This window comes from Apodemus sylvaticus, chromosome 13, assembly GCF_947179515.1.
Source record: "Apodemus sylvaticus chromosome 13, mApoSyl1.1, whole genome shotgun sequence".
NCBI lineage: Eukaryota > Metazoa > Chordata > Mammalia > Rodentia > Muridae > Apodemus > Apodemus sylvaticus.
Genome location: NC_067484.1, coordinates 51,772,634 through 51,795,244, shown reverse-complemented (window position 1 = coordinate 51,795,244; position 22,611 = coordinate 51,772,634).

Here is a 22,611-nt window from a genome sequence, read left to right as displayed (position 1 = left end):
GTGTGTATGTCACAGGAGGGGCACAGGAGAGACGGATGCACCACAGTGGGTGGGCGCAGGTCAGGAAACAACCTGGAGGCTTGACGGCAGTGCCTTTACCCCCTAAGCCACCTGATGGCCTTGGCAACTCTAGGAACAAGCTTTCTAGATGATTCTTATGTTCAAGGAATTTTTCGAGGAGGACGGTCTCTAGACATGGTTTCTCTGTGTACAACTGGCTGTCCTGGAATTCACTCTATAGATTAGGCTGCTCACAAACTCAACACAGAGCCGACTGCCTCTACCTCCCTAGCGCTAGGATTAAAGATGTGAGCCAGCCCCTGGCATGCTCAAGGACATGTTGAGAGTGTAAAATTTGTTTAAACAGTTGTTCCCCTTCAGTCCCCTCCTCTGGGTGACAGCTTAATAACCACCCGGACAAAAATTTGTGTTCTCCATTAGTAGAAATGTGACAGGAACAGGGAGTAGTTAATGGGTGTGTGACATGTGCTGGGTACAGGGCTAAGTGAGAAATTTATATGTGTGACTTATTTAAATATGACATCTCCTTGTTGGGATGTTAAAGAGATGGAGGGTTAAGGTTATAAAAAGAACCCTCATGAGTATTCAATCTCTATAATCAGATAACTGACTCAGGAAACGTACCCTGCCTTCAGGAACTAGACAACTAGCTCATCCAAAATAAATACTCATTTTTCAACCTGGTTTTGTAGACCCCTGCCCTCCTTTCAAAAGAAGCCCTGCACCCCACCCATGTACATGAGTCAGTTGTCACTGAGATCTAAGAGAAAAGAGCCAGGAATAAGACTTTCTAGGTTTGGGACAGAGTAGCATCCAGCCAGGAGGGGCCATTTCCAGGCCATGGGACTCTAGAGAAACAACAGCTTAGCCTAGGCTCTGGGACCCTGGAGAAAGAACAACTTAGGGAGCAGCTAGAGGTCTGTAGTAAGCGTGTCTGGGAAGCCTCCTCCGCACAGTGGTCCCTACATCTCACCCTGCTTGTGACCCTGACACCTCCTCAGGTTTGCAACATCTTTGCTCTTGATCCTGAATTCCTGCTCAGTCTTCTCTGTTCCTGAGAGTTGACTTCCTCTTCCACGCTTCAGAAGGGGAAGTGGAAAGCAGGCTTTGCTAGCTCTCAAAACTGCAGGCTGAGGCTTTAGATGGGGCAAGCATTTCCTGTTGGCCTTGATCGCTGACTGGTGTGCTCATGACACTCACTTTCGACCTTCGACCATTTGGGTTCCTGACCTGTGATGTCATCTGAACCTTTGACAGCCTGTTGTAGCTGCTGCCACGTATACTTAATAAACGCTGACTGAATCTGTGAAGGGACAGGGCTTGATTTTGAACCAGCAGCCATCCAGTCAAGGAAAATTTTATATATTTTCATTCCATATTTTCTTATTTTTTTCTTCTTTTGCTTTTTCTCCATTGTTCCTTTAAAATTAAATAACTAATTAGTTAATTAATGATGGAGAAGGAAGATCCATGGGTAGGGGAAAGGACATTTTACCATTTGACTGATGACGCTATTTGATCTCATTTTAAATTGCCATCTGAGATCATTTCAAGAGAGAGCAAATATTTCACACTAGAACCAAAGAACAGAAGGTAAATCTTATCTTTTCCAGGATCAGGCAGAGCTTTGTGAAACCAATCACTTTGCTTCTAATTTCAAAGGAAAGAGAAGATTTGAGCAAACACTTTAACCGGTAGACTATTTGGACAGCTTTTCTTAATAAAAGCCATTGCTAAGCCTAACCTGGAGGCCAGACCTTAGGGATGGAAACAAGAAAAAAGCAGAACCACTGTTTATTGGAATAATATTTCTAAACCTATCTGCTGTTCACAGACGCGCTGCAGTGAAGCCTTGGGCAGCTCTGCTGAGACGCGGTGACTCACCGTTTGTTGCCTTAGCAGTTTTGATGCATATTCTCACTGCTAGCTCGCTGCCACTCGATTCCAAACTTCCCTTCTTCTTTCTAATGAAATAAAATCATCTTTGAAGAATTGCTTACCATTCTGCCTTCTCAGAGAAAAGAAAATCTCACAGAGCAGCCCTGATTGATTAACTTCTTTCAGTGCTGGAGTTTGCTAAATTACCTCTGGGAAGCAGGCAGGGGAGAGAGAGAGAGGAAGGAAAAATGCACACAGATATTAACTGGCAAAATAGATCATGTCTCAGTACATTATAAAATCAAGCTTTGAATTGCTTCCCAGCTCTGGGACTGCTGTGTGTGTGTGTGTGTGTGTGTGTGTGTGTGTGTGTGTGTGTGGAGGGTGTCTGGGTGTGTCTGGGTGTGTGTGTCTGGGTGTGTGTCTGGGTGTGTATGTATGTGTATGTGGGTGTGGGTGTGTATGTGTGTGTGTATGTGTGTGTGTGTGTGGGTGTATGGGTATGTGTGTGTGTATGTGTGTGTGTGTGTATGTGTGTGTGTGTGTCTGGGTGTGTGTATGTGTATGTATGTATGCGTGTGTCTGTGTATGGGTGTGTGTGTGTGTATGGGTGTATGTGTGTATGTATGTGTGTGTGTGTGTGTGTGTCTGGGTGTGTGTATGTGTATGTATGTATGCGTGTGTCTGTGTATGGGTGTGTGTGTATGTATGTGTGTGGGTGTGGGTGTGTGTGTGTGTCTGGGTGTGTGTATGTGTATGTATGTATGTGTGTGTCTGGATGTGTGTGGGGGTGGGGGGTGTATGTATGTGTGTGTGTATATTTGTGTGTGTCTGGATGTGTGTGTGTGTGTGTGTGTATCTGGGGTTTGAACCCAGGGTTTTGTATATGTGATACAGGTACTCTATCACTGAGCCATGTTACTAGCCTTCTCTCTGATTCTTCTTTTTAAAAATTGTCTTTGGGAAAGCATTTTGATGTATCTAGACACACACACACACACACACACACACACACACACACACACACGGGCAAGAAGAGGGCATTAGAGTCCGTGTAGCTGGAGTTACAAGAGGTGGTGACTGCCTGATGTGGGTGTTGGGAACCAAACCTGGGTCCTCTGCAAGAGCAGATGCTTTCTTAAATACTGAGCCATCTCTCCCAAAAGAACATTGTTAAGTCAGAGTATGCAACTCATCCCCTATGCTTAGGGGAACAGAATGATAATGCTATCGCTTCATGAAGCCAAAAAGAGGAACCTTCTAACCCATCGCTCCTGTACGTCTGACCATGGAGTAACGGAACATCTGACTTTAGCATGGCCTCTACATTCTCTGAGGCTGGGTGCCATGGCCCAGCACACACAGGCAGTTTTAGTGACTCCCACATCTCTCGTGAGGGTCAGACACCCCCTGGCTCTATACTGTCTTCCAGAGATCTTTCCAAGGCATTGATGACAGGCATTCAAAGAGTCTTTTCAGCGCCCCATGACCAAAGAGAAAGAGAGTGGCAGTAAGGAGCTGCTTGCTCATGTGCAACCTCTTACAGAACAGCGGAAGGCTCTCCCCAGCTAGAGGGGCCGCCATCTTGGACAGGGAGGAGGTGGCAGAGGCGATGAAGTGTGGAGACCCAGTCACAGCTGCAAGACAGAGACACCCGACCTGCTCTCGCCTGTGAGGAGAGGTCTAAGCAGGGGCAGGGCTGGAGGCAGAAGCTGAACCCACTGCCGTTTTCTGCTCACAGTAGGTTTTTCTGACATTCCTTCAGCAGCAGGGAGAAGCCGGAATGCTGAGCTTCTTCCCTTCGTGATAGGGAGGCCAGCTGCTCATTCTTTCTAAAGTTAAAATAATGCATATGTGCATGTATAACTCTATGTGCATTGTGTACACACATACATCAAAAGATAGAAGATGTTGAACATTAAATGCATTTTTAGACATTAACATATACTTAGATACTCTGTATTTTATATACACTGAGCATGGTGTATACATTTGTGTGTGTGTGCATTTCCAGATAGATCATTAACTTCTTTTCTTCAGCAGACGAGATCATAACTCAGCCTTTCTCAGCTGAGGCTATGTGAGAATTATTTCCCAAGGATGAATGTAATGAGCCAAGACTGCTCCGTGCATTTGCAATGATCCTGGTTTTGCATTAACATGGGTCTAAGGGGCTGCCATTTTTAGCACTATCTTTGGAAGAAATGACCACTTGCATATTTCTCTGTGCATGTCTCCTTCCATAAATGGCCTCAGATATAGTTCCTTGTTTAGAAAGTAGTAAAGGTAAGTTATAGGAATGGAAAAAGGCTAAGGAAAATACATCACCTCTGACTGCCTGCTTCTTCTCTTTCCTGGCTAGCTTCTCCCCTCTTCCCTCACTCCTCCTGCACCCCCAAAGGCAGGAGAGCTTCCTGCTTAGACAGTAAGGCACCCCAGTGGATTCATAGCATCAAAACGTGCCTTTTGGAAGCATTCCAAGTCAGCTGACAGTGAAGTGTGACTGACTTGCTCTCCTAGGGAGAGAAGATCATCCACTTATATAGCAATATAAAATGTACTCCACTTTATAGCTTGTGCAAATGCTGCCTATGTAATCAAAACACTGCAATAATAAAGGCTTGAGGAACTGCATGAAGATAGGATGAATTATTTATGCTTCAAGGGAGTAATGCTTCCCTTCTTTTAAGCATTTGGCTCTTGGCAACCCTGGCTGGCTGGCAGTTTACAAGACTGAACTAATATTTATCATTAGGAAAAAAATGCCACCCGTTCCACTTGCTTTATGCAGTTGCTATGCACCAGGTACAACTAGGGATTAAACGGAAGCACATATATTATGGCAGTTTAAAAATAATTCTGACGGCGATCACTATGGCATGAGTATTGTTCTTGCCATCATGCAAAGCCCCTGACCCATCCCCAGTGGCAACTCCGTGTCTCTCACGGCAGAACCAATCTGCCCAACTGGTGCTAGACAGAAGGCAGGATTCCAGCCTCAGCTATTAAATGTGCTGTGTATTCTTCTGTCTATAGCAACTAGTTCAGAGATCAATCATTCGGCTGGTGGTCCTTTGTAGGTTGCCATTCCCATATGAGCTCAACTGCAGCCTCTGGGAAGTGCCAGCCTGGCGGTTAGGAAGGGTAGAGCCCAAGCAGCCCATAGCGAGTCAAGGAAGAGCAATTGAGTCCTAACAACACTTTAAGCCACTAAATCTGACCAAACTGGGTGCCAGCCCAACCCCTGGGCCTTTCAGCTTTCTCTGCCTGTAAATTTGTTGTTTGTCTTATTTTTTTAAAAATAAAACATTTGAAGCTATGGAAGAACTAACTAACTAAAATGACAGTCACACAGAGGCAGTCACGATGTGACCGTGTACTGGGGGAAACAATGGGCTTTTGTGCAGAAGGAAGTGCCGTTAGGTGCTAAGACCATGAAGCTCTCATAGGAACTCGGCCATGGCAGGTGCGGGCAGTAATACGTGCACTAAAATGAGGGAGCATCCTTTGCTGACTCAACTCACTCTATCAACCGAATCAAGATAAGTTTATGGCAGTGGGGCCCACCAAACAAAATCCACACAGGAGACATTAACCTCCCAGCCCCTCAGGCTTTAGGATAGGACACTTTTCTGCTCCAGCTTAGAGACACCAGGCTGAACAGACTGAAGAAGATAGGCTCTCCATTCAGACTAGCTGGTGCAGACACTAGAAGCATTGTCATAGTACCTGCTATAGAGGATCCACGGAGCCTCAAAGCCATGAGCCAAAATTATGAAACAAGCCAGTCTTGAGGCTGGCAGATGACTCAGCAGCTAAGGGCACTTGGTGCTGTCGCAGGTGACAGTAGTGCAGTTCCCTGTCTCACCACAGGAGACTCACAAACACCTGTAACTCCAGCTTCAGAGGACCTGACATCCTCCTCTGACCTCCACAGGCACCCTCATGCAAAAGCACATACACACATGCATACACACACACACACAAACACACATACACACACCAACACACACATACAAACACATGCACATGCACATACATAAAAGCAAAAATAAATCTCTAAAGTGGATTGCCTAATGTGAAAGTAAATAGAACATGTATGATTTGAGCAGCCACTATGCTCCATCAAGCCATGTTCACAGACATACTCTTGGTTTCTGAAGCACTATCATATATATATATATATATATACATATATATATATATGTATATATATATATATGTATGTGTGTGTGTGTGTGTGTGTGTGTGTGTGTACAGTGCCATATATCACATCACTGAGGAACCCACTGGAGTTTAAGAGAATATTTGTTGCCCTCTTTATTTTCTTAGTACGTATGTATTTATTTTTGAGACAAGGTCTCACTAGATAGCTCTGGCTGTCCTGGGATGCACCATGTCTGGAGAGCTAGGATTAAGGTCCTTTGCCACCTGAAGTAAAGTTGGCTAGAAGACTGACTGACTACCAACTTCTTTACTTAATTAATTATCCAAAGCCACCGGAAAAACCAAAACCAAAAACCAATGACTATCTTCTCAGACACTAAAACTCTTTGGGTCCCCAATCTGCTGAAAATTAGAAATTAGGACTCAATGTGAGGTCAGAGGGGGTGACTCTCTTTTAAGAATTTAGAGCCTACTTTTACCCACCAGGCCACTGAAGACTGTGTCCTGTGAATACCAAAGGATGGTCACTGTGCCTTTAAAAACTCATGTTATTTAATTCCCTATATACCGTAACCCATCTATTCAGACAGTAAGATTACATTTCCAGAAGATGGCTACAGAACTCTCTCTGGCAATGGTTGTGTGACTGTTGCACTCCCATTTCAAGAACTAAAGTTTAGTTTTCTAGCTCAACCCCATGAGACCAGGCAAACCTTCCTGGCTGCTTTTACTGAAAGAACATGGAAGGAACACTGTGTAAGGCCTAAGGATTAATTCTATGTCTGTTGAAATCCAGGTATCTCATGTGATTACTGTGAAAAGCCCCAAGCTGTGGAGAGGATGAGACACCCCGTGGGTAGGGAGAAGACAAGGAACTAGACATAGAACTGGAGGAATCACCTTGAATGATCTGTCCAGGCCAGGCTCCAGATGAGTCCAGAAATAACCACTATCTGTTTACATCTCCTTAAAATCGGATGAAGAAGCCACACAAGCTGGATTCACCTCAAGACAATGAAATACAATCAATTAATTTTTGAAAGCTGCTAAGACTTGGAAAGGTTTTATTAGAAGCAGTAATGGACACCAGCCTTGGAACAGATAGCTACTTTACCAGTCTAACTGCCCCTTGAGGTATAGTGGATGTGGTAGATGTTTTTAAGGTATTGAATTTCATATAATAGTATATGCTATATTAGTTGGGGTCCTTCACAACAAACAGTTGAGGCCACTTATTGCTGAAGCTTTTAGTAGAACAGAGTACAGTTCACGAATCATCAGAAGGCCTGGAATCTGATTTACAGACAAGCGAGAACAAAACACTCAAAACTATGATCACTATGATCCCCAAATCCTTCTGGGATACTAACCCACTGCACAGGAATGACAGGGCACTCCACATCCCTTGGGATCACTAACTTTCAATCTTCTATTGGTACCTCTAACAGGCAGAGCCTGAAGCACAGGCATCCATCCTGGCTATAAGGGAGTCTGGAGAAATAAGTTGTCAGTATTTTAGATTTTTGCCTTTAGGAGTACTCATTATCATCAACTTCATATGAAATAGGAGTGAACCCTGCAAAGACAGAGTGTTAAAATCCAGAAGCCAAAATAGCTATCATTGCCACCAGAAACTGATAACTTACTATATAAGTTTATGCAACTATATGCATATATAGAAAGGGGTAGTTGTTTCATAGTACGTCGGTTCGATATTATTAAAATCCCTTTGCAACAAATACAGCATTCTTCAAATTAACATTAAATTTGTCATCCATATTCAAGTTAATAAGGCTTATGGGAAAGATATGAAGCAGTGCATCCTCCTAAAGTCTCTGCAGATTTGTAGGTAGAACATGACACAAATAGTAATAGTCACAGTAAAACTATAAGCTCATTAAAGGCAAGTTAAATTTGTAACAGGAAGAAATACTAAAGTAAACTTTTTTCCTTAAAAAGGTGAGTGTACCTTGATGGAAGGGGAAGAAGGCATATAGAGGATAGTGAGGTAGTGTGTTAAGAGTGAAATATATAATGTTTGGGGGAACCCATGCAGTAAAGACTCTCAGGACCTAGGAGGGAGTCATGGTGAAATAAGGAGTGGGTGGTGGGTGACCTGGACAGTGTCATGTTCCCGTGCACATCAGGAGCTCCCATGAAGGTTGTGGTGATCTGAAAGAGCAATGGCTCCAAAGGCTTATGTGTCTGAATACTTGGTCCTCAGATTGTGTACTGGGTGGGAGAGGATATGGGACTTTTGTGATGTGGAGCCTTGCTGGAAGAAGTACATCACTGGGAGGCTGAAGGCTTTGAGAGTTTATAGACTCACCCTATTTTCAGTTTGCTCTCTCTGCTTTCTATATGTGCAGCAGCGATGCGACCTCTTAACTTCCTTCTCCTGCTGCCACGGCCTCCCCACCATTACGGAATCTCTCTCTCTCTCTCTCTCTCTCTCTCTTCTCTCTCTCTCTCTCTCTCCCCCTGGAACCATTAAGTTCAAATAAACTCAGCCTTCCTTAAGTTCCCCTGAACTATGGTATTTATTATAGAAAAGAAGTAACTAATCCTGAAGTTGATACCAAGAGTGGGGTTGCCCGTGTGATGGCCTACTGCTATCATGGAGGCAACCATTAGCAGACCACTGCAAGTCAAGTGGGATTTTCATGGGATGTTAGCATTATGTTGATATTCATTAAGTATTCAATATAGACCAAGTAACGTTTACATAACCAGTTTACATAACCAGAATTTTGTCTATGAATGTAATTTCATTCAGCCTCTGCCATCTGTGTGTTATTTTTGTTTTGGAAATGATGACATAGAAGCTCAGAGAATAAGAAATCTAGCACAGATCAAATAAAACAAAGTATTAAATTGAGGTTTGATTTGTACAGTCAGGCTAGAAGACTGATGCTCTTTTACCCCCTCTCTTTGTGGAATGTTATTTACTAAGTAACTAAGTTTCATGAGGACTGATTTAGTACCCTCAACTCCAATTTGGTAGACAGATACTACCCTAATAAAATGGATTTAAGTTGTCATGGCTGTCTCTAAGAGCAAAGACAGGTCTGAGCTAGTTCTCCAACATAGAGCTGGCTTCATAAATCCATGAAATGGCCAGATGGGAGGATTTTTTTGTTGTTGGTATTTTGTTTTGTTTTGTATTTGTTTGTTTGTTTTATGTTTATTTGGTAGTTGAGATCAATTAATATTTTAGAATTTTATTTTCCAAAAAAGTGTCTAATTTCTTTGCAGAATACATTTTTCTTGCAAAATAACATGCCCCCCTCCCCAAAAAACACACACTTCTGATTGGGAACAAGAGAGAAGAGTGCTTTCCATTGTAAGCACTTCTGCTAATTTCATTGCCTGTGATCTCAAATTATGCATAGCACAATTAGTTTAACAAATAGAAATGCTGAAGTAGAGTCCTGCCAAGGAATGGATTAAGTTCAGTCTCTTGAGACCAGAGGACTCTGCCAAGTCCTCCCCCCCCCCCAACACTTAAACACTTAACACTCAGTAGATGGTGTTTCCACCCCAGCCAGTCAAGTCGCATGAATGAGAGGGCTCCATGTTGAATGGGCACAGGCTGGCATCCTTGAGAACATTCACATCTGGCCGGGCCTGTAGTAAAGGGAAATTGCTAACTACACTTTCCAACCACACTACGGAGCTGAAACAAGATCACAGGGAGTCATCACCTCTGGGCAAACCTGTCCTCTAGCAAACAAGACTTGTCACTCCCTCTGTATACACCTTCTGCATGGCGCTAAATGGCCCGCCCAGGGGCTGTGGAATTGATGTCCTCTCAACTGAATTTGCCTGTGCTTTGAATAGTGGCTCTCACCGTGGGCACAAGACTCAGCAGTGGGATTTCCTGGCCCCAAGAATCTCATGATTCTGCAAGTCTAGGGTAGATCAGAAGTTCGCCTTTCTACGAGTGCTCAGGTGGGTCATCCACACAGTTACCTGAGAGAAGGCAGCCCCACTTTGTTCTGTGTGACAAATTCGAGGTCAACAGTCCTCAAGCCACTTCAAAATCAGTGGACCTTCAAAGAAATCATATTTTTAAGAGTCGTATTTCATTGTGTGCGAACTACCTGTCCTAAAGAAGTACTTTAGGTTTGATTATTTTGAAATCCGGAGAGAAAAAAAAAACAAAACTGTTTTCAGTTTGTCAGAGAAGCACTTTGTTTGTCTTTATTTTTGTTTTTGGTTTTGTTTTTCAAGACAGGGTTTCTCTCTGTAGCCCTGGCTGTCCTGGAACTCACTCTGTAGACCAGGCTGGCCTTGAACTCAGAAATCTGCCTGCTTCTGCCTCCCAAGTGCTGGGATTAAAGGTGTGTGCCACCACTGCCCAGCACTTTGTCTTGAGTGCCAACAGGCTGACTGCTTCAATCATTTTTATATCTGTATGTGCATGTGTGTGCACATGTGTGTGCATGTCTGTATGTGAATGTATGCATGTGTGTATGTGTGTGCACATGTATGTGTACTTATATTTATGGCTGTTGTGTTAGTATATGTGCATGTTTACATATCTGTGTGCATGCATGAGTATGTGCATTTATATACCTCTCTCTGTATGTATGCATGTGTGTGCACAGATATCTGGCTCTGTGTGTGTATGTATGTGCATGTATACATGGCTGTGTGTGTGTGTGTATGTGTACCTTGTTGTGTGTTTCTCAGAGCACATTTGTTTTACTGATTCTCAAAGTGTTGTCCATAAGTATAAAATCATTTGCAAAAATATTTTATGAGGCTAGAGATGTAGTTTCATGGAAGAGCACCTCCTAGTATTTGGAAAGTGTTGGATGCAATCCCCAGGGTCACAATATAAAACAAAATAACAACCTCTCATAAAACTTCTGGACAGAATTCTTGCTTTAACTGTTAAGTTTTTTTCTGAAATATGTTCAAAGCAAATCTCAGGTATCTTGTCTCATCCCTGAAAACCTCAGCATATATCTTTCTTCTAAAAGAAACTTTCTACTTTAAAATCTCTCTCTCTCTCTCTCTCTCTCTCTCTCCCCTCCCCCACCTCCCATTCCAGTTTCTGTTGGACTACCTGTGGGTATGAGGCCTTCCCTGGAGTGCTGCTCAACATACCAGGTGTTGAAACATGAAGGAAATCTGACTTTTCCTCTCCTCGAAGCAATCAATTGCCAACAGCTGTCAGCTGGAGGTGGGACTTTGTTCCCCTCCCCTCCCCCATGCTGGGACCTCGCTCGGTTTGAGCCTGCACAGGTTCTGGGCATGCTATCATAATCCCTGAGTTCATATGTGCACCTGCTGTGCAGTGTCCAGAAGTTTCTTGGAAGCCAACCACCGCCTCTGGCTCTTCCGATCTTCCTGCTGCTCTTCCGTGAAGCCCCATGAGCTTTGGGGGAGTACAGTATGGTCATCCTTCTCAGGTCTGGGTGTTTGGACATCTGTCGTGCTCTGAACACTGATCACTTGTTGGTATCTGTGCCAACACTCTGTCATTGTAGAGTAGACTCTTCCTCCTCCTTCTTCACTATCTTTTTTTTCTTTTTCTTTCTTTTTTTTTATTTGATATATTCTTTATTTACATTTCAAATGATTTTTCCAATGCAGGGCTGCGAAGCCAAAGCCCTCTCCATCTTGCTAAGGTGCTACAATCTGGTTTTGACTGCTTGCTTTCTGGGGGGAACTGAACTTTGTGCCTTACCAGTGCACTTCCTGTGAACTGCAAACTATACCTCTGGATTGACTAGAGTGGAACATTTTTTTGGCAAGAATATCTGAGAGCTAGCACGATGCCACAGCAAGAGCCCCGTGGTTGGTTGGTCTGCTCTTGGAGATGTTAAGTCCCCTGAGTTCAGGCACTTGCCTAGAATCTGCCAAGGAAGGGCTGGGGGTGTGGTTCGCTGATAAATAGTAACTACCTTGATCCCATTTGTACAATTTTCTTTTAATCAACTTTGCCTCATGCTTTCCTCACCGGGGATCACTCGGGCTAAGTGGGCTGTTGCATCCCAGAGAGCTAGCACAAGCTGAATCAGAAACTATTTCCTCATCTCTGTCAGGCCCTTTTCCTTTTTCCTTGCCTTAGCTAAGTGAAGTGTGGGGGAGTTGCTGTCAATCATCTCAGGGCAGTGGGGGTGTTTGGGGATGGAGAGCTGCTATTTTGGAAGGTAACTTTCTAGCTCCTTCTGAACTTCCCCTGGGTATTGCTGTAAATGTTCCAAGATGAGGGGCCATATCACCAGGAGGAGAACGGTTAAGCTCGTGCTCTTTACTGAAATAACAGCTGTCAACCGACTTCATTCTCAGGATAATTCTATTTTATCCATGCCATGAATAAAGAACATTAAGACCACATTCCCCTCTGTTTGGGGATGCCATTGCCTGTTTCCCAGCATATGTTAGAATATCCTCTTTAATATCCTTGTCAATGAAAAGTGGCCTTTTAATCCAACCCCCTTCACTTTGTTTCCTTAAAGCCTTCTCTGGCAATTACTGTGACTGTAATTCGATCATTTTTATATCTGTATGTGCATGTGTGTGCACATGTGTGTCCATTCTGTATGTAAATGTATCCATGTGTGCATGTGTGTGTGCACATGTATGTGCACTTATATTTATGGCTGTGTGTGTAAGTATATGTACATGTATACATATCTGTGTGCATGCATGAGTATGTGCATTTATATGCCTCCCTCTATGTGTATGCATGTGTGTGTGCACGAATATCTGGCTGTGTGTGTGTGTGTGTATGTGCATGTATACATGGCTATGTATATGTGTGTACAAAGTACATAAGTGTGCAAAGGCAACACTTATGGCTCGTGGAAAAATACCCTGCTTGTTTATTCTATTTCTCATATGTTGGCCACCACTTATTTCTAGAAGATAGAATGGAATGTGTAGGCCCATGATTAGAACAGATTCTGCGTTGGAAGAATGCATCTTAGCCAAGGAACATTATGTCATAGCTGTGGGACATCAGACCTAACCTCTCTCCATCTCATGCCTCATCGGAGCTGCCTGCTGGCTAAGTACGTTCCGCTTTTTTTTCCACCATTATCACCAAGGCAGGGGGACTGGATTCTTTGCTTTGTTTGGTTTTTCTTTCCATCTGCACCCCACACGCTGAAGTATAGCAGCAGTTCCTAGCAAGCAAACCTGGCACAAAAATATCCTCCTCCAGATGCGTGGGCGATGGCTTCGAGGATGGGAGAGATGCGGAGGAGGCTTGTCTCCAGGAGAAAAGTACTATCCTGCAGGACAACAGAGGATCTGCAAGTAAAACAATCGTGAAAGGAAAGCCTTGTCGTTTCTGATGGACCGGAGGAGATTTTGTGGCTGAGATCTGGGTGTCATCTCCAAGATTCCTTTCCTGGTCATTTTCACACACACACACACACACACACACACACACACACACCACATTGAGCCTTCTCTTTCTCCTTTATCAAGCTGGTTTTAGTCCAGATTGATGATGGGAAAGGGGATAGGGCTGGTAGTGGAGCAGAGGAAACACATGAGTCTCCAGACTTTGGACCACCTCTCTCAGCATTCTGTCTAAGCTCCACCCCACAGTTACCTGGCAACAGCCGGGTAGGCCGGACCCACTGTAAAGGGAGCTGCTTGCCCCCTCCTCGCTCTCTTGGTCTCTTGTTCCTCTCGCTCTTTCCCTGCTTCCCTTCCCTCCTCTCTCCCCATCCCCTTCCCCTCCCCTCTCCACTTGCTCATGGCTGGTCTACAGTCTTTTACTTCTCTTCTCTTCTCTTCTCTTCTCTTCTCTTCTCTTCTCTTCTCTTCTCTTCTCTTCTCTTCTCTTCTCTTCTCTTCTCGTCTCGTCTCGTCTCGTCTCGTCTCGTCTCGTCTGGTCTCGTCTCCTCCCCTCCCCTCCCCTCCCCTCTCCTCTCGTCTCCTCTCGTCTCCTCTCCTCTCCTCTCCCCTCCTCTCCTCTCCTGTCCTGTCCTCTCCTCTCCTCTCTCCTCTCTCCTCTCCTCCTCTCTTCTCCTCTCTTCTCCTCTCTTCTCCTCTCCTCCTCTCCTCTCCTCTCCTCTCTCTTCTTTTTCCTCCTCCTCCTCCTCCTCCTTCTTCTTCTTCTTCTTCTTCTTCTTCTTCTTCTTCTTCTTCTTCTTCTTCTTCTCTCTCTCTCTCTCTCTCTCTCTCTCTCTCTCTCTCTCTCTCTCTCTCTCTCTCTGCCTCTACTACTCTCTTAACTCCCCTCCCCATGCCCTGAATAAATTCTATTCTATACTGTCATGTGGCTGGTCCCTCAGGCGGAAGGGATGCCTCAGCATCCTGGTCCCTAAGAATGCTTAAGGGTTTCCTTCCTCTTCACCCCTGGTGGGGGCTCACCTTCTCCTCTGAGCCCTTGGATGTCCAGGTTGCTTTTTTTTTCCCCTCCTTACTGAGCAACTCTCCATTTACTCAACATCTAAGGAGCCACTTTACCATTAGAGAAAAGTCACCCAAGACTCTACAGAACGCAGTGGAAGGGTAGGATCAGGCAGGAGGCAAGGCTACTCCCCAATCCTGGGCCTGCTGTGCCCATTGGAGGGCACAGGGCACAGGGACCAATGCTCTTAAGGAGCAGAGAGAGTGATTTCTATAAGAGACTCCAGATCCTAATTTCTTCCTCTTCTCTATTTGGATTACTGTCTTTTGATTTTTTTCTTTTGTCTGTTCCCTTGAAGAAAGCAGAAATCCAGGGGGGGGGAGGGTGTTGTGGTGTGTTCCCAGACTTCCTCAAAGCTGAGGATCATTCTTGAGAGAGAAACCTAGAAGGTGCTGAGTGACTTCCTTGGGAACCGTCTGGGCCTTGGGCTGTGTGACCTACTGTATTTCAGCTGACACCCAAGGGCCTGCTGACCCTGAATTCAGTGTTGCATGGGGTCATTGGTCTCCTCACAGAGGCTACAGCCTGGAAGTTAACAATGACTTCACCTCTACCTGTTTCAAAGCATAGAGAAATGGATTTACTTCCGTGGAAAAGTTGACTTCACTTTTTTTTTAAAATTGTTTTTCAGATTCTTATTTCTGCCTGCCAGATGCTATATAAGCCTATCTAGAAATACCAAATTGTTTCCAGGTGACTGAGTTCTTTGCCCTAGTGCCTTGGGCAGATAAAAGAGCTCAGCATTCTCTCTACCGCTGTTTGACACACACCAGCACATACGTAGGCGGCTTGCAGTCTGCCCCTTCAGGAGCCTCTGCAGGCACAGGGCTGGGGTGTGGCCTACAATACAAAGGAGGGGCAGAGCCCTGGCCAGTGACAACTGTGATTATCCAGGGCCTGGTATGCTTGGGACAGTTAGATGTACTTTTCTGAAGAAAAAAAAATCTAATACTCTGTAGGCTGTTCTGACTCTTATGACAAGGTGGCATTGGATTTACAAGGGTGGACTGCCCAGCTCTTAACTTATCCTAGAAAGTTTTGGAGACAGAAGACTGGAGAGAAGTGTGAGGAAGATCTCAGGCAAAAGGATATGACTTTGTAGAAGACGGAAAACATGTATTTCAGGGTATTGATTGCAAAAGCCAAAACCAAGAGGGCGGGGAATGTACAAAGGGGTGTGGGTTTGGGAATAATTTTAATTTATTCTTTGACAATTTCCTACGTGCGTGTTGTGTACCTTGATTTTAGCCGATCCAAATCCTTCCTTCCACTTCATTCAGTACACCCCTCCTCTTCCTCCTTTCCCTCCCGCTTAAAAAAATTTGTGAGTACACTGTAGCTGTCTTCAGACACACCAGAAGAGGGCATTGGATCCCATTAGATGGTTGTGAGCCACCTTGTGGTTGCTGAGAATTGAACTCAGGGCCTCTGGAAGAGCAGTCAGTGCTCTCAACTGCTGAGCTATCTCTCCAGCCCCCTCCTCCTCCTTTTTCCTATTTTTCCTCCCATAAGCCACTGAGTCCAATTAGTGTTGCCCACACACACATAGTGCCACTCACCTGGAATGCTGGTGTGTGCCAAGGCACCATGAGGGAACATTGTGTGCCCCTGCACAGATGCTCATTCACAGTGTCCTGGCTAAAATCCATCAATCTAAATGAGACAAAAGCCCCAGCCCTGAAAAAGAGACGTGGACACAAAGTCCCGTGCCTAACCAAGAAGCTATTGACAGTTACATGCTGGAAGAAAGTCAGTTTTTTCCAATGGATTGTCAATGGGTGTATCAACCACACTTCAGCAGGTTCCAGCACAAAAATGACTCCATGTTTCTGTGCGATTTTTGTTTGTCTTCTTTAGGTTTGACATGTTTTGTTGTTGTTTTATTTGTTTTTGTCTTATTGACACCTCTTTTATTTTTAGTTTGTTTTTATTTATTTTTTGTTTCTGTTTTACCTTTTTTGAGAGAGAGGGAGAGAGAGAGATATGGAAAACATGGAGTTGGGAGGGTGGGGAGGGGGGAATGATCTGGGAGGAGTGGAGAGAGGAGACAAGTATGATCAAAATATATTGTATGAAAATATTTAAATAAAATAGACAAATGTGGTTACAAGAAAAAAAAGCATTAATCAAGGGTCATATGCAAAACAACAAAGACTTCCAGGTAAAACAGAAAGAAGGAAAGAAAGAAAGAAGGAAAGAAAGAAAGAAAGAAAGAAAGAAAGAAAGAAAGAAAGAAAGAAAGGAAGGAAAGAAGGAAGGAAGGAAGGAAGGAAGGAAGGAAGGAAGGAAGGAAGGAAGGAAGGAAGAAGTTAGACAGCCAGGCATGGTATAGAAAAGCCCAAACATATGATCTATTCTTCTTGGGATCTTGAGTGACATGCCAACTATGAAGGCTTTAATTAGAACAAGCGTAACAGTTTGATATGGTGTCTGCTACTAGACAACAGTGGGGTGACAATGACAATTAACGACTCTGTGAGTCAGGCAATCCTGCTGTGGTTGTGTAGGTGACTCTTCTGGTGTTGCCTGAGACGGAGGTTTTCTGTCACGTGGCTGGTAGCCAGAAGAACCCTGGCAGGAAATGCATCTGCATGAGCCTCTGTGAGGCCTGTCCATTAGGAGTCAGCTTGCCAACTTGACATCAGCGGCACAAACATGATGGCGTTTTCTGTACTTGCAGACATTGGGTCTCCACCCCATGTGTGGAACTATGGGAGTGGGAGCAAGGAGAGAGGGGCTCAGAGGTCAGCAGCTCCCCTAGGTTCAGTGTAGTTTTAACACATAGGTTTACAGCGAGTAGGCAGAAGGCCCCATAATGGCGGAGAGGTGGCCACATTTTTCAGTGGCGTATCTGCATCTTCTGTGGAGGTGCAAGGTTTAGGGAACAGACGAAGAAAGCATAAGGCTGTAACTTGTCCGGAGGAGCTGAGCCTGGTTTCTGGACCAGGAAAGCCCAGATGTACTAGACTGAATGCCAATGCATTTATAAGCAGTCGCCATTTCTAGTTCTTGGGGTAAAACTGCCATAACATTTAAGGATGAATTGAAATTATACTCCTAGCTAATTCTTATATGGTTAAAAGAACATGTATGTGCATATACAAGTATGGAGACATACAGAGGCACATGGAGGAAATGTGAGAAAATGTTAACAATAGACAACACCTGTCCAGTTGTTTATTGAACTAGTCAAGGAATGTTTGTGGTGGATTGAGAATTTAAAAACAAGCAGATCAGCTGGGCGGTGGTGGCGCATGCCTGTAAACCCTGCACTCTGGGAGGCAGAGGCAGGCAGATTTCTGAGTTCGAGGCCAGCCTGGTCTACAGAGTGAGTTCCAAGACAGCCAGGGCTACACAGAGGAACCCTGTCTCGGAAAAAACAAATCCAAAAAACCAAAAACCAAACAAAACAAAAACAAAAATCAAGCAGATCAGGGAAGAAATACAGTGGCCTGAATCCTCCTTGAACCTACGGAGTCTGGAGCCCGGGACAGAGGCATGCGTGGTCTGCGGCTCTCTCCTAGGATTGGGATGAGAGTTCAGAAACCAAGTTATAAAGCATCTAGGAAAGCCACCAAGCTCAGTGCCTCCTGAGGAAACTTCTTCCAGCAAATCCAGTTACTTTCTTGAAAACAGCACGGCTAAGCAGCAGGGGGACCGTGCTTATTCAATGCTTTAAGGCCAGCAATTGTCACAATGAAAACACAAATGCCTGCTTTGTCTCAAAATCAGCAGCAGGTGAGTCTGACATTTACATGCAAAAATAAAACTGTGAGAATACTAGGAAAAAATATGAAATAAATCATTTTTAATTTCAATCTTGGAACAAAGAAGACCTTTCTAAAGAAGACACGAAACCTGGAGCTCTGAGCTGCTGGGCACAGTTGTCTGTATAAAAGTTAAAAACAAATAGTCTTTGTGTCCAAAGCACTTGGAAGAAAAACCAAAGACAAACCACAATGGGAACTAATAATAACAAAGCAAGTGGTTGAGGCAAATATAATCACTAAGTAAATATGTTTTATTGATTAAAGAGAAGGTTTCTGGGAAGCTAATGAGACAATGGTTGGCTTACATAAAGAGGTTAATCAAAATATGGAAAGGTATATCATTCTCGCTACCCATAATAAAGCCTGTGTACATTAACATTAAACAGATAACAGTTTGAGAGCATCAGCATCATTCTAGACTGGTGACATTCCCAAAGTCTGATAGGCACATTTGCCAAGGCTGGGGGTGGGGTGAGGGCAGCCGTGAGAGATGCTAAGGAACCGAAAATGATGGATGGACAGAGGAGAAGGAGGAAGAGGAGGAGGAGGAGGAGAAGGCTGCTCCCAGCAACAGCAATGTGATCCCCTATGGTAGTGTATGCTCGCCTCCAGAGAGCTCCCCTCTTGGAATCTGCCCAATAGACTCCTTTTGACAGGTGTGTGAAGAAGTGGAAAGAAGGTACAAATCCCAGCATTGCCTAAAGTTAAAGTTTGGACCAATGTATAAACACATACTGGAGCATCTGCATAGGGAAACTCCTACGGATGACACAGACTTCGGAAATGACATGGATGTGTGTTCACGTAGGATCATGTAATCACAGATGGAGAAAAAAAAAGATAGAAAAAGTGTATTTAGTATGAGCCCTTTATGGAAAAACTTGATGAGGATGCTTCATGCTTATACAGAATCAAAATGCCATAGAAATACTTAAAAATATGTCATTATCTCTGACTCAAAGTCTGGGTAAAACTATTCTCTGTAGCTCTATAGACCAGGCTGGCCCCTAACTCACAGAGATCCAACTGCCTCTGCCTCCTCAGTGCTGGGATCAGAGGCATGAGCCGCCATTGCAGGGCTAATTTGCCAACCTTTTGATCTTACATTTGCTCTTCTCTTTTGCTTTTTCTATAATCTAATTTTTAACTTTCTGATAAAGAAACATTTACACGAAGTTCATCATCCTTCCTGTTTGTCAGGGTGGGACACAGGGTGTGTTATGCACTGTACAGCTATAAGGCCATGCTCTTTCTAGAGGCATGATACGGATATACCACTATAGTTTAGTTTAGTTAGGCGATGTTGACCTGCCCAACTGTATATGGCTGCCAAGATTATAATTCCATCCTCCTACAACACTGAAACACATCCCTGCCACTTGCCCAGGAAGCACATGCCCATGCACGTGACTCTGTTGGACAGAGTGTATTCCTTCAGCGCGGCAGAATAATGTGGCATTTAGAGAGCAAGTTTGGGGATTGAGCTGCATGGGTGTGTCCACTGTCTAGCTATATGACTTTGGGCAAACGTATCTTTCCTCTGTCCTGGTTTCACCATCTGTAACATAGAAGAAGTGAAGCCCAAATGGCACCATGGTATAATCCATGCAAACCACTTAAGCTGTAACTGTCAGGTAAGTTGGCAGCCAATAAGCTGCCTGTCAAGAAAGAAAGAACGGGTGGTGTTTGCACGATGGAGGTGGAGGGGAAATCTAGTGTCTAGCACTGACCTGTGATTCTGGAGGTACAGCTCAGTTGATTACTGTGCACCAGAGACTCATCCAATTCAGGTAGGGAGAGGTCTTATGGCGTTCAGTTACAACATGAATTGTTTGATAGGAACTATAAAAATAAGTTTTATTGTAATTGTCCTCTCAGAGTTTCACTGCCTTAGACTACTAACCTGGGCCTAGTCCTGGAAGCTTCTGGACTCTGTACAATCTAATCTAGGCCTAGGATGTTTTCAGTCTCTGAGACTTACTGCTGAATAAGCTCACCCCTTCCTAGTTATTTCTGATCCATGGAAGGCAGGTAGGTGAACTCAGCTGTTCTGGCTCAAAACTCTTCTCCTAGCTGACTGATTCAGTCTCACTTCTCTGGGCTTCTTCTACTTGACCTCAAACTAACTTTGGCAAGCTGTTCTAATCTTCTGGCTCTTTCTTATCCTCTGGTTCCTTCTGTCTTTACCTGTCTCTAGCTTGTTTTCTCTTCAACCTGTCTCTGTAAAAAAAAAAAATCTCCCAGTAAAGCTGTTCCCTCTTTTTCTCTCTCTTTGCTCTCTTAAGTGGCTTTCCTTCCCTCTCTCTTTCCATGAGAGTTGAGCGTATCCAGTTCTGTCAAATCCTTCTCTGATTCATCACTTTGTCTGCCACTCAGTTAGATATCACTATCAAACATGGGTGCTGCCTTACACAAACTAACTCTATCTTCATTGTTTGAGATTGAAGGTACGTACTAAGGGCGTGTCTATATTCCAGCCAGAGGGATTAAAGGTGTGTGCTAAGAGCTGACCACACTCACAATTAATTTTTTTCAATAAATAAACGCAAACCCAGGGATCACAGTGTGATTTTCCTCCAACATGGAACTTTTGAAACATTATGCAATAATAAGAAATACAAGTTTTGTATTTTCCTCTCCTAAAAGACATAATTTAAGGATTACACATAGAAGCTACTTTGGTATCTTTATTCATCAATTATTTGGGAAATGAAAGCTTTTGAACATGGTCTCTCTGCTGAGAAATGAACTATATGTGAAGTGGGACATATGCCAGTTACCCTGGTCTGATTATATTCTCTGAAGAGCTTAGGCACCTAGACTACATAGTGATTGATTTGGCCATCCCAGTGGCCAACTGTGTGTGTGGGACTTTGGGACTTATTTTTCTAAGGCTCAGAGCTGAGCTGCAAACTCTTAGCTGTATTAAAGTCAGCTGTCATGAAGTAGTGTGGTCACTACTTTTAAAGAGGAATAAGGCACTAACAATTTACTTGGATACAATGGACCTTAGAACACATGTGCCATGTCTACATGAGGTTGTGAACTGCTCAGCTGAGAAGTAATTGGCACTTCTCTTGCAGTCTAGGAGAACTTTCAGACTCCCTTCATTATCAGGTTCTCAGAATCAGACTGGAATGTAGCCAGCTCATAGTCCAGCCCAAGGTTTCTGTTGTAGGCCTTGAGAATGGCAAGGGTGTCTGAGTTCAGCAGGCGCTCCCTCTTGTGAAGTTTTGCCCTTGGCTCAGACTTTGATGTCTTGAGGATGGCATATATCTGATGTTAGCCCAGAGGAAAATCCCCGTGACTTGAGTACAAGCAAGAAGACTCAAATCACAAGCATTTTCTTTCACCAGAAAACAGTGCCAAAGGTCAGACTCAGAACTAGACCGTAAGCACACAAAGAGAGTGTGGCAGGCCCAGTTGTCCATATCTTTGAAACCTTGAGGTAAAATAACAGTGACATCATGGGAGATCTCAGAGCTCTTCTGAACCACCAAAGAAAAGGCAAACTAATTCTAATAACATGGCTGCCAATACAACCCATGGAACTCCAGATCTCTGAATGTCAGTAACATGAGTCTGATTCTGGTGGTCTGGCCCCTATAGATTTGTGTGTTTGAATGTTTATCCCACAGGGAGTGACACTATTAGGAGGTGTGGCCTTGTTGAAGGAAGTGTGTTATTGTGGGGGTGAGCTTTGAGGTCTCATATGTTCAAGTTAAGGCCAGTGTGGCACACAGTCTCCTTCCTGCTGCCTGGAGAACCAGATGTAGAACTCTCGGCTCCTTCTCCAGCACCATGTCTACCTGCACACCACCATGAGGATAATGGACTAAACCTTTGAACTGTAAGCCAGCCCCAATCAGGTGTTTTCCTGTATAAAAGTTGCTATAGTCATGGCATCTCTTCACATCAATAACATCCTAACTAGCACACAGATCACGGCTCAGTAAGAACAGTGATTAATCTGAGGATGCCAATTTCTTATGCCGCAACCAGGTAAAAAGTCACCAAACCAAGAGGCGCATGAACAAATAAACCTACAAAGGATAGAGGAGATGTCTTCCTCTGACCAGCGGCAGGCACACAGCTAACCCATTCTTTGTAAATAAGGCTCTGTAGGTTTAGAGTTTGCAAATTTAGCACGTCTCTTACTGCAGCAGACTACTGTGAGGAGAGGCTAACAAGAATAAACCAAACTGTAGTGAAGTCTTGCTCTAGGGTGAACGAAGGTCAAGTTTATTATAGAGCCTGCTGGGATTTCATCAGTGACGCCAACATTTCTTATATTTAGAAGCTGCTTCCCCTCTGCCTTGTCCCTTGTCAGTCTTGTCCATCGGTCACTGCTGGAAGCCACTGGAGGATCTGGCACAGGCCCTCACCTCTTGG